Source organism: Molothrus ater, unplaced genomic scaffold, assembly GCF_012460135.2.
Source record: "Molothrus ater isolate BHLD 08-10-18 breed brown headed cowbird unplaced genomic scaffold, BPBGC_Mater_1.1 matUn_MA566, whole genome shotgun sequence".
NCBI lineage: Eukaryota > Metazoa > Chordata > Aves > Passeriformes > Icteridae > Molothrus > Molothrus ater.
The window spans coordinates 26882-42148 of record NW_023416741.1 but is presented as its reverse complement, the minus strand read 5'-3'; the positions used below and the strand labels follow the sequence as shown (position 1 = coordinate 42148).

General features: G+C 51.2%; 1 long non-coding RNA gene across 1 annotated transcript; it reads right to left on the bottom strand.

Annotated features, from left to right (window-relative positions):
- Positions 1 to 358: 358 nt before the first annotated feature.
- On the bottom strand, positions 359 to 5527 carry LOC118701303 (uncharacterized). The gene is made up of 4 exons (XR_004982461.2): positions 5118 to 5527; positions 2620 to 3657; positions 2426 to 2505; positions 359 to 1985 (listed from the first exon to the last, which is right to left on the bottom strand). It is a non-coding gene; the product is annotated as an uncharacterized LOC118701303 (long non-coding RNA).
- Positions 5528 to 15267: the final 9740 nt, after the last annotated feature.

Genomic DNA, 15267 nt, shown 5'->3' with positions numbered 1-15267 from the left:
TCCCAAAGCGTGTATTAATCCAGGGAATCCCTCACTCGTCAGGACGTGTGGCAGTGTGGTGTGGGACCCTCACCACCAAGGAGACCAGATGGAGGAGAGCAGCGAGACATGGTGGGACCCTTGGATGGGTGATAAAGCTGTCACACATAACCCCTGCCACCCTCTCCCTGTCCCCCCACCGCCCATGCACACTTCTTTCTCCTCCTTTCTTTTCTCTTTATTTCTCTTTGCCTCTTTTACTATTCAATAAAATACACTAATTTAGCACAAATCACAGAACACCCATCGCAGCTGACAAATGGCATTTCTTGCAGATCGCTACACCAGCACTGCTGATCCACAAATACACAAGAACCAATTTCAGCTGAAAAATGTCATTTATTACAAATTGCTACACCCACGCTGACAATACAGAACTATACAAATCTCAATTTAGGTTAAAACCAGGAATTTATTAGATTATTACAACCAGTCTGTGTAAAAATATACAAATACTAACTTCAGTTAACAAAACTAAATTTATTGCCAACCTCCACAACAACTCACTATACACAAAGATCAATTAAGGCATTTAACAACTTAATTTATTACATATAACTACAAACGAATGAATAGCAACACAACTATATATAGCAAACAGAACTAAACACAGATATAACAACGTCCATGTATACTTAGATAGAAATATACACAGAGATGTAATTACAAACAAGTATGTATACATACATGTACATATATACAGAGCGTACATCCCTAAACACCACACATACAGAAATAGTCCTATACAAGTAGCAACCCAAAACGTGCATATCCAAATGATAATCCATCTCTAGACATTTCTACGTAACAGACATGTCTAGAGATGGATAGACATATCTATCCAAATGGATAATCCAATTCTAGACATGTCTACACGGAACTCAAAGCAGAGGGGGATCCCAGCTGCCCCATCTTCAAAGTCTCTCGCTCGGTCTCCTCCTGCCGTGCAGAGCAACTCTCCCAGACAGCGACAGCAGATGGGACATCTGGCAAGCAAAGGGAACACTGAGTGAGTATGGGCAGGTTTCCCTTGGCAGCAGCTGCACTTCCATCAGGGAAGAGGAAATGTCAGAGCCTCCCCAGGGGGGTCGGAAAGAGAAAGCAGCCGAGCGGGCCAGGCTGTGGTGAGCGCAGCCGCGGCGGGACTGTCCCGCAGCCCCGGCAGCCCGGCAGAGCCGGCACAGCTCCCGGGCCCTGCCGGCACAGCTGCCTGGCCCAAGGACAGCCCCTGTGCCAGCCGGGGCAGCTGCGCTGAGCAGCCCCAGCACGGGCAGGGCCCGCTCCTGCCCCGCCGGGCAGTGCCCACGGCCACAGCCCACGCCAGCCTCAGCCCCAGCCTGCCTCCCCGGGCCTGTGGCCTCAGCCGGGCTCTCTCCAGGCTGGCAGCAGCCGGTTCCCGTTCACTGCTCTTGCTGCCGGCCTTCAGCTCCTCCCTGCTGGCTCCCGTCAATCTCCGGCTGTCCTCAAGGTCTTCCTTGCAGCTGTGGCCAAAGTGGAGGCTCTGGAATTGCTTGCAAGGCCTGGCACAGCTGCAGTCCCGGAGCCCTCTGTGCTCCCTGCTGGCCCCCTCCGTCCCCTCAGCCCCGCCATGCTCTCGGTGAAGCCCCAGCCCCCTTCAGTTTCTTCAGCCCCTCACAGTGCTCTCACCCACCTCAGTCCCTTCTGAGCCATCCCGTCCCCTGAGACCCGCCAGCCCCTCAGCCTGTGCCACTTCCCTGTCACCTCAGTGCCACCATGGCCCTCGGCTGCCCCACAGCCCTCAGCCCCAGCAGCAGCTCAGGGTCACCGTCCCTTCGGCGCCACCGCCCCCTCAGTCCCCTCAGCCCCCTCTGTCTCACCGTCCTTCAGCAGCTCCTCAGGGGACAGTGCCTGGGGCCAGCGGCAGCTCCCACCGCTCCAGGGACAGCCGGGGCTGGAAGTGCTGCTCCGCCCGGCCCGGCCGCCAGCTGGGACCCAGCACAGGGACAGGGGACACAGGGGGCACCGGGGGAAAAGCAAGAGGTGAAAAAGGCAGCCGAGGGGGGAAAGAGCTAAAAATGCAGTCTAGGCCTACACAAACAGCAATCTATCCATCAATCTCTCCATCTAAACATTCCTATTCCTCTTACTCTATAACTATACACATTCATAAATGTAACGTCATACATATCTATATTTTTTACTCTACACATATAAAAATCTAACTCTGAAAATCTATAAATGTAAATTTATAATAAAATATAATCATATCACATCTATAACTATATACATATCCACATTTAACTATACAGATCTATCAATATATGCCCATATAAATACAACACTATCATCTATAAATGGAACTATAACCACTAATAAATAGAACCACAGAAATCTATAAACATATCTACAAACAGAGGAATTCTACCTGCCCGATGGCCACAGGCTCTCCCCTGTCTCTTCCTGCCATGCAGGGCAGCCCTCCTGGAGATGTTGGTCAGATGGCATCTGGGAAGCAAAGGGAACGCTCAGTCAATATTGGGCCTTGTGCACCTTTCCCTTGGGCAGCAACTGTCCTTCTACCAGGGGCTGTCAAAGATGGCCTGAAAGGCAGACTCTCACCTGGCAATTTGAAGCAATCTGCCCCTTAAAGAACAGGGACCATTCCAAGTGTTCAAAAGTGTGTTTCAAAGCATTGAAGTATCTTGATAAAGTCTCAGCCCCCGCAGTGCAAAGGGCACCCAGGAGAGCTTGAAACACAGCCAGTCCCAGCTGCCACAAGGAAGCCCAGCCTTGTTCTTTCTCTGAGCTGACAGAGAGACCTCAGTCCTCGCTGAAATGGCTGAAGCCGAAGGTGCTGGGAGCTGAGACATGAACCAGCTCCATTACCTGGCATCTACAAACTGCCCTCTGCAGTGAGCAGCAGCTGCTCCACCTCGACCATCAGCTCTGGCAGAAGGGCTGGGAGGGACAGAGCTCCCTACGAGGCCTGCAGGCTGCACCAGCTCTGCTAAGGAATGGATCCAAAGTGCTCCTTCTCTCCTCTTAGGTCTCACTAATCAGGGGTCATTCAAGCTTTTCCTTTTGTTACTGGAGTTACTGTGATTTTTCAATTGGTTGACCTCTGCTGTTGTGCTCCTTGTTTTTCTTGTGGGTCAGGACCAATACCAGCAGACTGGTATTACATTTAGTCAGTGATTTGGACTTCTACCCTGACTTTTTGCACTTTTTTTCCCCCTGCTCCTTCAAGAGTCGCTCAGCCTGGCCTCTCCTGGCACCCTGCAGCAAATTTATCCACCAACTTCAGCACAAAACTGGGACACCCGAGTTGGTGACACAACTCCCACAAGGTCAGGTTTACTCCCTGCTCTCTTGCCCCAGCAGAGGACTCAGTGTCAGAGCCTCTGGAGAAGCGTGGAGGGCAGGGCTCAGGCAGGTTGTGCCCATGCAGGATTTGAACTCAAGGCACCAGGAAGCACCAAGCCTGCTCAGAGCAGCCATCTCACAGCTCTCTGAACCAGTGGGGGCTCTGTCCTTATCAGGCTCCTCGGACTCCTGGGAACTGTTCCTGCAGCTCTCCGTGCCAGATGAAGCTTCCTCTGCTGCAGCTCTGTTCACAGGCTCCCCTCCTGAAGAATCAGGGGCAACACCAACATTGCCCTGAGCAGAAAAACAGAAAGAAAGGAACCCAAAGATCACTCACTAATTTGCTGGAATCATATCAGGGATACAATAACTCTCCTTCTCCACTCCCAAAGGACACGGAGCACAGAGGAGGGAACACTGCCCCCACGGTTCACATGACAAGCCTTTTTTAAACTCAGGATTCAGGGGGCCAAGGTGAAACTGAAGCTCTTACAAAATGACCTTTGAGACAAAACATGATCGCAGAAAACCAGAAGACTCCAAGTGGGGGGACGTGCCCCCACGCTCTGACCCTGCCTTACCCCAGAGCTGGGAGAAATCAGCCAGCGCAAAGCCAGGGGCTCTCCTTGCTGCCAGCACGGCTGCCAGCAAGGGCAGAGCTCGCTCCCAGCCCTGCCCAGGGCTGTGTGCTGCAAACCCACAGGCAAAGCGCACATTTCTGCCTGGGAGTCTCAGCACCCCCAGCCAACTGCTCACACAACCCATCACAAGGTGCTGCTTCTCGGAGCCCTCTGCTGCTGCCCCACGTGTGTGATCCAGGCAAACATTTATGCACCCAGGGTATTTCCAGGATCACATTTGTGATCACTGGCAAAAATCTGTAAATCGGGAGGGTAGGGAAAAAAAACAACCCAAAAGACAGGAAAAGCCAGACAACCAAGTAGTGTTTCTATTCCACTGAGGAAGTAAATGTCCACAACAAAGCAAATTACCTTTGGACACAAAGATATTCTCACTATGACCAGTTTCAGAATATTCATCTCTTCTGCCATAGCCCGTTCATCAGAACCCTAAAGATTCTAAAGATGGTTCCAAGCCTGCATTTTTTTTTTTTTTATTATGGAATAAAAAGCTTCTCTAAACTGCTACGTGTGACTTTACAGAAGACAAAAGTCATGCCACTTGAGAATAAGGTATTGGTAAATCCAAAAAATCCCACTCTCCCCCTTGAGTCATAATCACAAATGTACTGCAGGCAATGGGTCAGCACATCAACAGAAAGAGAGACAGACATTCTTTGGCCAACACGTGTAATAATCTGCAAAAGGACAGAGAGCTGCAGCTCCAGCCCAGCCCCAGCCACGGCTCTGGGAGCGCCTACACGCACGGCAGGGCTCACACAGCAGCAGCAGCTGCAGCCCAGCCCTTGCTTTGCCTTGGCCTTCCCACCCAAAAGAGGCACAGCCCACATCTGCAGCTGGAACAGAGGCACCTCTGGCACGCCCCTCCCTGCACGGGACACTTGGCCTTCAGTGCCACTTCTCCAAACATTCTTCTCTTCTTTCCCAGCAAGTAAAACCTCTTCTTCATTTCTTCTTCATCCCCTCTTTCAGAAACCTTTCTTTACCAAGAATAATTCAATAACTAAATAATGATGAAATAAGTTCGATTAAAGAAGCCTTTGCTTCTCAACCGTGTAACAAGGTTCAAAAGCTCTCAGTCCAGCCCCTTTTATCCCCATCCAATGGAATTACCTGAGCAGTGGAAGATCTTTCAGACAGGGACCTCCTGATCTCCCGAATCATTTTCTCTACGGCAAGGCCCAGATCTGCTGGTGGCCATTCCTCTTCCCCAGCTGTGTTCTGTGCTGAGCTGGAGGCTGTCCATGCTGCACAGGCTGCACTGACGGCAGGAGCGCTGGGCCCTGAAGTGCCCGGGGTGGCTGCAAGAATCCAAACGCACTGGTCAGGCTCCCCAACGTGGCTGTGGGACACAGCTCTAGAGCTGCTGTGGGTCAAACATCACGGGAAGCACACAGGGAAATCAGGCAGAGAATCTTTTGGCCTCCTAGGTGCCCTTTCCTAGTAGGCTTGACAACTTCTGGCCGAGAATGACAGAGCCTTGCGGCAAAATACTTCAAACGGTCACTTTTCACGACCTTTTGGAAAAACAAGGCTCCAACTCTTTTTGTACCTCGTGCCTCGTAGGCTGGGGGCTGCTGCGGCTCCAGGGTTACTCCATGTAACGGGTCGCCTGGCTGCCGTATTATTGCCCCGCATTCCTGACAGAGTGTCTGCCAGTGAGCGTTTAACAAAAGCTGCTGATGCTGAGTGAATATAAGCTTCGCTAATCCTCTGCAATCAGCCGGCAGCAGAACCTGTGTCCCCCAGAAATAATCCAACATTTGTTTTGTGGGCTCACCGGTTACCCCAAATTGACTAACCGTGGATCGTAACTGTGACAACAATTTCCAATCCAAAGCAGTTATTGTAGCTTGGAACCCTCCCCCCGCCAGGGGAGAATAAATCACTGGACAGGCAACCTCCATAGCAGCTTTTATAGCTTCGTCATCCCCCGTCTCCATGATATCTTTTGCTACCGCCGCCCATGCCTTCCTTCACTCCTGTGCAATGGCCCCCGCTAGGTCATTTTCTGACCCAGGGATCGGCGCATTACCAGGAGGAGGAGATGTAGGGTTTGACACAGGCGGAGGCGGTGTGGACGGTGCTTTTAGAGCACACGCGGGGGGGAAGCTGCTGCTTAAAGCAGAAGCCGATGCTGGCGGGGAGCTGCTGCTTGAAGCAGAAGCCGATGCTGGTGGTAGATTGACTGTGGACATGACGGGGTAACGGGGAACTAAACCAGTCCCCATAACTCTTGTTCTTTTCATGCACCATGCTAGCTTGCTGAGCAGCCTTTTCCTCTGCCTGATATTTCAACAATTCATCATGCACGACTCGCCACAACTTTCGCAACTTTTTTGCAGTTTTATCATCATCTATGACTGCCTGCCACAACTTATCCCCAAATTTACACCACTCTGTTAACTCATGTACTGTGTGAGGATTTTGAAAAAGTCCCTGTTCATACCCATAAGCTAACAACCCAGGAAGCTCTTTCTGCAAATCTATGCCCTTAACCTGACGCTTTTGTAAAAAGCCAGTAAATAAATCATATGCTGCTTGCCTTTCTTTATCCATGTTGAAAAAATAACAGTGCGCTTCTTGCAGCCCTTCAAGGTCTTGGCAGCACGTATCGGCCGGGGCTCTCCATTGAGGTCACCCAGGGCGACGGCACTTTCCCTTTTTCAGCAGTGTCCTTGCTGTCCTTGCTGCGGTAGGACCCGAACTCCTTACACCGATCCACCGTGGCTACCGGCAAACACGTCTCGGGTCACCATTTGTCGGGACGGCGGAAGAATTGCAGCACACAGTATGCGTGAACAACAAATCTCAAAGTTTATTGATGGCTCACAGATATTTATATTGGTGTTAATGAAGCTTATACATATTGCAAAGCTGAGCTCATTATTGGTTAAAACACACATGAATCAACCACACCTACTTCTATGCTCTACTGATTATTTTGTTTCTATGTTTACATTCCTGTGGCTATTCTACCTAGGCTATCTTCATTTTTCTGGCAAAAGATTTTCTCCCCCATCTTCATGTTGCAGCAAAGGTCACCATGACCCTTGTCAGTGATTGGACACTGACTACTTAATCCCCTGCTTGTTTCCCCGAACCTTATCCAACGGTATCACATCGAAGTGGCCTTTCTCAGATAGCCAATTATCCACAAAGCTCTCCACACAGTGGTCCCCTGGATGAAGTCAGGAATGTCTTCATCAGGTCTCTGTGACCCTCTGGCATGATCCAAGGTCCCCTGCTTCGTGATGGATTGACACAGAGTCCAGGTGCTGGGCATTGTTTTACTGGTTTCAGTATGTTCCTAGAATGGTTCGCTTGCTCCACTTCCTTCTACAAATGAGCTCATAATAAAACAATTAGCTTTAGCTTAAGCATCTAATAATCATTAACCTATTGTTGGTGTATCTAACTTCAATACGAATTGGTTCCAAGCCTCAGCTAAAATCTTAACCCTTTTAAAATCATGATTCAGTATAGTGTAGAAATAAACAGGAAAGGATGGATTCAGGACCAGCTCCCAGAAGATCAGGAAGTGTTTGGGTGCTGCATGCCCACCACACCTATATCACCTTAAGGGATACTGCTGTCACAGGAGGAAAATTTGTCAAAGCATGTGAGATGAAAAGGTGAAGGCAGTGACATAGCTGTGTACAAATCAGAAAGTGAAAATTGTGTCTTCCTGCAGTGCAAGGAGATCTTAAATGCTAGCAGTAGAGCCCAGAGGAGAGTTTCAGCTGAAACACACACTAATGTATGGCAGATATACTGAAAATATTAATAATTTCTAACAGCTTCTCAAAAAGAAGTACGTATAGACTGTTTCAATGTTGCCCCTGTTGCATGTAATACCAGGAGACTAGTGAAAAAAATACTTACATAAAACATATTTCACTTTCAGAACTCTCTGTTCTTTAACTTGGAACTGGTAAATATTCACCAGTAGGAAAAACACTAAAATTGCATTTTCAAAGTGGTAAAAACTGATTCAAAAGTTACAGTGTCATATAGGGAAAAAGGAAAGATATGGAAAAATAATACTTGAAATGATCAGGCCTGTACATTAGTTATGTTCTTTACAAATTATTTTTAAAGGGGAAAGAAGTCATTTTTAGAAAAAAATCTTAATCTAAAACCATATACCACAGTTTTAAGGACTTTTCTTTCCTGAAAATTAACAACCTTTTCTGTTGTTAATTTTTAAACCAATTTTTGGCCCAAACACTGAAATGTGACGTCCATCATTTACCTTGTGAAGTTTGTAACTGACATTAAATTCTAACAGTACCACAGAAAAGAGTCATGGGGAAGAATCATGCTGCCAGACACAAGATAAGCACACTTCTTTTTAAGTTTCAGTATCCTTAAAACACAGCTAAGGGTTACTTCTCATTCTTAGCCACAGAGTACTGTGGAGAAGTCAATGTAACCGTAAGTATACTACATGTGTGACTCGAGATTCCAATGGACAATCCACTTTTCAGCCACGTGTTTCCTCATCCCTAGTAGGGCACAGGGCTAGTATTCATGTGCTTCTCAAGAGCCACAGAGATTACAAAGGAGGTCTTCAAAATGAGGCTTTTCTTGATGAAGCACCACATAGACGGACACATGGGAAATAAGGGCCATGAAACATGAAGAAAGATATCCCTTCTTTTCTGAACTCCTGTCTTCTCCTTTTTGCCTATTCATTAGAAATTGTGCAGTAATTCAGTTGCTGGGATAATTTTTGTGAAGGTTGTTACCCTGTGTTTAAAGACAGACAAACCACATCCCACTGAGGTGGATCATTCGAAATTCAGGGTCTGTTTTAAGCTATTTAAGATGAATTGGGAAGACATTTTCTGGTAGTGGGTTTTAATTTTTCTGAGAAAGCCAGCACACAGAGATGACAGAGCATCTTTAAAACAATCAGTGTAAAAAACCACTCCAGAATGTGATGAGACCAACAATCCCTGTGTCAGCATGTCACCCTCAGGGCAGCAACTGAAGTGACAGGGCTGAGCCCTCAAGGTTAAATGATGTAAAGACATTTTAAAAAGCCCCAGTGCCCCCCCACTGCCCCTTAAAAAAGGGCATAAACTAAATTAGATGAAAAGTCTATTTTTTTCCTGCTATGAAAACTGTTTCTAGTTCAAGAGAGGATTTAAAATAAAAATAACAAGTGACACTAAGCACAGATCATTGCAAGACCACCTTTGTTAGGTTACATTGAAAAGACTTGGCTGCAGAAGGGATTTTGCGTTGTAAGTCTCCTCTGATTGGGAAAAAAAAAAAAAAGAAATTTTTACTGAGGAAAGAAAAATGTAAAACCTCTTGGTGAAAACACCAGCATGAGTACACTTTAACTGCAGGCAATTAACCTCTTGCGTAAAGCAACATCCTTCCAGGAGCAGGATTTTAGCTTTGATGAAAATGTTGACAAATTTGCTGCCCCTTCCTGTTGCTTCTTCTATCTTCAAAGAATCAAAAATGTGCCAAATCTGCTGAAGACAGGTGGGGACCGCGAGAAAGAACCAGTTGGTGGAAAAAGGGGCAAAAAGAATGTCAATTCTCTTCACCATTTCCCCTTCTCCGATTTAACGTTTCTACTTTAAAGTGGGGAACTCTGTGTGCAACCCCAACTAAAATACTGAAGTTGCTCTTTCTAACATCTTTTCCGTCCCTTCAGGCACGCGGAAATGAGTGATTTTGCCTTTACTGGACAAAGGGCAAGACTTTCCGATGGGATTCTTCAATTTAGACCTTTCTGAAAGTTCCAGCGCTTGTCTTGCTGGTTCGGGGTTGTGCTGCAAAGCCAATGCAGAAGGATGACTGCAGCCAGAGAAAGAGGGGGCTCGCACCTGGCCCTGCCGAGCCGCCCCGCCCGCGCTGTGCCCGCAGCCCCGGCTCTGCCGCGCTCGTCCCCGCCAAGTCCGGCCCGCGCCGGGGCCGCGCTGGGCGCGCGCGGGCCCGAGCGCAGCGCCCCCCTCAGGCCGCGCGCCGCTGGTGCAGCCGCGGCCGTTGCGCTGCGGGCGTTGTGGGCACAGTCGGCGATCGACGCCATGGCGGAGCTGCCGCTGCCCGCCGGGCTCAGCGCCAGCACCTTCCCCGCCAAGCTCTGGCGCCTGGTGAACAGCCCCCGCGTCCGCTCCGTGCGCTGGGACAGCCGCGCCCAGGGGCTGCTCGTCGACCGCTCCCTCTTGGAGCGAGAGCTGCTCAGCTCGGGCCACGCCCACAGGGGCCGTGGCGATGGGCCGGCCCCGGTGCCGCACAGCTTCAGGGCCACGCAGTTCCGCAGCTTCGTGCGGCAGCTCTACCGCTACGGCTTCCGCAAGGTGCCGGGCTGGCTCGGCTCGCCTGCGCCGGGCGATGCCGCGGCCTGGCTCCACTACAGCAACCCCTGCTTTCGTCGCGACCGCCCCGACCTCCTGCTCCGCATCAAGCGCCTGACCAGGGCCAACAGGCAGCGGCCGGCGGCGGGCCGGGAGGGCCGTAGGCGCCCGCCCTGCGGCTCCCAGAAGCTCCCCCGGCGGCCGCTGCCGGACGGGCGGCACAGGCGCGGTCGCTTCAAGCCGCTGCCCAGGGAGCGGCCGCCGCTGCCGGCCGGGCGCCCGCCGAGCGGCTTACTCCTGCTGCACAGGGAGCGGGCGCTGCCGGACGGGCGGGAGCTGCGCAGGCCCCGGCCCGGCTGCCTCCAGGAGCCGGGGAGCGGCCGCTGCTCGCCCGGCGCCCGCCCTGCGGCTTCCACCTGCTGCACAGGGAGCGGCCGCTGCCGGCTGAGCGGGAGGGGCCGAGCAGCTTCCAGGAGCTCTGCGGGGAGCGGCCGCTGCCGCTCGGGCGGGAGGGGCCCCGCAGCCGCTCGCAGGAGCTCTGCGGAGAGCAGCTGCCTCCGGCCGAGCAGGAGGTGCTGGTGATCCAGCCCTGCAGCTTCCAGCAGCTCCACGGGGAGCAGCAGCCCCCAGCCTACGAGGCACGAGGTACAAAAAGAGTTGGAGCCTTGTTTTTCCAAAAGGTCGTGAAAAGTGACCGTTTGAAGTATTTTGCCGCAAGGCTCTGTCATTCTCGGCCAGAAGTTGTCAAGCCTACTAGGAAAGGGCACCTAGGAGGCCAAAAGATTCTCTGCCTGATTTCCCTGTGTGCTTCCCGTGATGTTTGATCCACAGCAGCTCTAGAGCTGTGTCCCACAGCCACGTTGGGGAGCCTGACCAGTGCGTTTGGATTCTTGCAGCCACCCCGGGCACTTCAGGGCCCAGCGCTCCTGCCGTCAGTGCAGCCTGTGCAGCATGGACAGCCTCCAGCTCAGCACAGAACACAGCTGGGGAAGAGGAATGGCCACCAGCAGATCTGGGCCTTGCCGTAGAGAAAATGATTCGGGAGATCAGGAGGTCCCTGTCTGAAAGATCTTCCACTGCTCAGGTAATTCCATTGGATGGGGATAAAAGGGGCTGGACTGAGAGCTTTTGAACCTTGTTACACGGTTGAGAAGCAAAGGCTTCTTTAATCGAACTTATTTCATCATTATTTAGTTATTGAATTATTCTTGGTAAAGAAAGGTTTCTGAAAGAGGGGATGAAGAAGAAATGAAGAAGAGGTTTTACTTGCTGGGAAAGAAGAGAAGAATGTTTGGAGAAGTGGCACTGAAGGCCAAGTGTCCCGTGCAGGGAGGGGCGTGCCAGAGGTGCCTCTGTTCCAGCTGCAGATGTGGGCTGTGCCTCTTTTGGGTGGGAAGGCCAAGGCAAAGCAAGGGCTGGGCTGCAGCTGCAGCTGCTGTGTGAGCCCTGCCGTGCGTGTAGGCGCTCCCAGAGCCGTGGCTGGGGCTGGGCTGGAGCTGCAGCTCTCTGTCCTTTTGCAGATTATTACACGTGTTGGCCAAAGAATGTCTGTCTCTCTTTCTGTTGATGTGCTGACCCATTGCCTGCAGTACATTTGTGATTATGACTCAAGGGGGAGAGTGGGATTTTTTGGATTTACCAATACCTTATTCTCAAGTGGCATGACTTTTGTCTTCTGTAAAGTCACACGTAGCAGTTTAGAGAAGCTTTTTATTCCATAATAAAAAAAAAAAAATTGCAGGCTTGGAACCATCTTTAGAATCTTTAGGGTTCTGATGAACGGGCTATGGCAGAAGAGATGAATATTCTGAAACTGGTCATAGTGAGAATATCTTTGTGTCCAAAGGTAATTTGCTTTGTTGTGGACATTTACTTCCTCAGTGGAATAGAAACACTACTTGGTTGTCTGGCTTTTCCTGTCTTTTGGGTTGTTTTTTTTCCCTACCCTCCCGATTTACAGATTTTTGCCAGTGATCACAAATGTGATCCTGGAAATACCCTGGGTGCATAAATGTTTGCCTGGATCACACACGTGGGGCAGCAGCAGAGGGCTCCGAGAAGCAGCACCTTGTGATGGGTTGTGTGAGCAGTTGGCTGGGGGTGCTGAGACTCCCAGGCAGAAATGTGCGCTTTGCCTGTGGGTTTGCAGCACACAGCCCTGGGCAGGGCTGGGAGCGAGCTCTGCCCTTGCTGGCAGCCGTGCTGGCAGCAAGGAGAGCCCCTGGCTTTGCGCTGGCTGATTTCTCCCAGCTCTGGGGTAAGGCAGGGTCAGAGCGTGGGGGCACGTCCCCCCACTTGGAGTCTTCTGGTTTTCTGCGATCATGTTTTGTCTCAAAGGTCATTTTGTAAGAGCTTCAGTTTCACCTTGGCCCCCTGAATCCTGAGTTTAAAAAAGGCTTGTCATGTGAACCGTGGGGGCAGTGTTCCCTCCTCTGTGCTCCGTGTCCTTTGGGAGTGGAGAAGGAGAGTTATTGTATCCCTGATATGATTCCAGCAAATTAGTGAGTGATCTTTGGGTTCCTTTCTTTCTGTTTTTCTGCTCAGGGCAATGTTGGTGTTGCCCCTGATTCTTCAGGAGGGGAGCCTGTGAACAGAGCTGCAGCAGAGGAAGCTTCATCTGGCACGGAGAGCTGCAGGAACAGTTCCCAGGAGTCCGAGGAGCCTGATAAGGACAGAGCCCCCACTGGTTCAGAGAGCTGTGAGATGGCTGCTCTGAGCAGGCTTGGTGCTTCCTGGTGCCTTGAGTTCAAATCCTGCATGGGCACAACCTGCCTGAGCCCTGCCCTCCACGCTTCTCCAGAGGCTCTGACACTGAGTCCTCTGCTGGGGCAAGAGAGCAGGGAGTAAACCTGACCTTGTGGGAGTTGTGTCACCAACTCGGGTGTCCCAGTTTTGTGCTGAAGTTGGTGGATAAATTTGCTGCAGGGTGCCAGGAGAGGCCAGGCTGAGCGACTCTTGAAGGAGCAGGGGGAAAAAAAGTGCAAAAAGTCAGGGTAGAAGTCCAAATCACTGACTAAATGTAATACCAGTCTGCTGGTATTGGTCCTGACCCACAAGAAAAACAAGGAGCACAACAGCAGAGGTCAACCAATTGAAAAATCACAGTAACTCCAGTAACAAAAGGAAAAGCTTGAATGACCCCTGATTAGTGAGACCTAAGAGGAGAGAAGGAGCACTTTGGATCCATTCCTTAGCAGAGCTGGTGCAGCCTGCAGGCCTCGTAGGGAGCTCTGTCCCTCCCAGCCCTTCTGCCAGAGCTGATGGTCGAGGTGGAGCAGCTGCTGCTCACTGCAGAGGGCAGTTTGTAGATGCCAGGTAATGGAGCTGGTTCATGTCTCAGCTCCCAGCACCTTCGGCTTCAGCCATTTCAGCGAGGACTGAGGTCTCTCTGTCAGCTCAGAGAAAGAACAAGGCTGGGCTTCCTTGTGGCAGCTGGGACTGTCTGTGTTTCAAGCTCTCCTGGGTGCCCTTTGCACTGCGGGGGCTGAGACTTTATCAAGATACTTCAATGCTTTGAAACACACTTTTGAACACTTGGAATGGTCCCTGTTCTTTAAGGGGCAGATTGCTTCAAATTGCCAGGTGAGAGTCTGCCTTTCAGGCCATCTTTGACAGCCCCTGGTAGAAGGACAGTTGCTGCCCAAGGGAAAGGTGCACAAGGCCCAATATTGACTGAGCGTTCCCTTTGCTTCCCAGATGCCATCTGACCAACATCTCCAGGAGGGCTGCCCTGCATGGCAGGAAGAGACAGGGGAGAGCCTGTGGCCATCGGGCAGGTAGAATTCCTCTGTTTGTAGATATGTTTATAGATTTCTGTGGTTCTATTTATTAGTGGTTATAGTTCCATTTATAGATGATAGTGTTGTATTTATATGGGCATATATTGATAGATCTGTATAGTTAAATGTGGATATGTATATAGTTATAGATGTGATATAATTATATTTTATTATAAATTTACATTTATAGATTTTCAGAGTTAGATTTTTATATGTGTAGAGTAAAAAATATAGATATGTATGACGTTACATTTATGAATGTGTATAGTTATAGAGTAAGAGGAATAGGAATGTTTAGATGGAGAGATTGATGGATAGATTGCTGTTTGTGTAGGCCTAGGCTGCATTTTTAGCTCTTTCCCCCCTCGGCTGCCTTTTTCACCTCTTGCTTTTCCCCCGGTGCCCCCTGTGTCCCCTGTCCCTGTGCTGGGTCCCAGCTGGCGGCCGGGCCGGGCGGAGCAGCACTTCCAGCCCCGGCTGTCCCTGGAGCGGTGGGAGCTGCCGCTGGCCCCAGGCACTGTCCCCTGAGGAGCTGCTGAAGGACGGTGAGACAGAGGGGGCTGAGGGGACTGAGGGGGCGGTGGCGCCGAAGGGACGGTGACCCTGAGCTGCTGCTGGGGCTGAGGGCTGTGGGGCAGCCGAGGGCCATGGTGGCACTGAGGTGACAGGGAAGTGGCACAGGCTGAGGGGCTGGCGGGTCTCAGGGGACGGGATGGCTCAGAAGGGACTGAGGTGGGTGAGAGCACTGTGAGGGGCTGAAGAAACTGAAGGGGGCTGGGGCTTCACTGAGAGCATGGCGGGGCTGAGGGGACGGAGGGGACCAGCAGGGAGCACAGAGGGCTCCGGGACTGCAGCTGTGCCAGGCCTTGCAAGCAATTCCAGAGCCTCCACTTTGGCCACAGCTGCAAGGAAGACCTTGAGGACAGCCGGAGATTGACGGGAGCCAGCAGGGAGGAGCTGAAGGCCGGCAGCAAGAGCAGTGAACGGGAACCGGCTGCTGCCAGCCTGGAGAGAGCCCGGCTGAGGCCACAGGCCCGGGGAGGCAGGCTGGGGCTGAGGCTGGCGTGGGCTGTGGCCGTGGGCACTGCCCGGCGGGGCAGGAGCGGGCCCTGCCCGTGCTGGGGCTGCTCAGCGCAGCTGCCCCGGCTGGCACAGGGGCTGTCC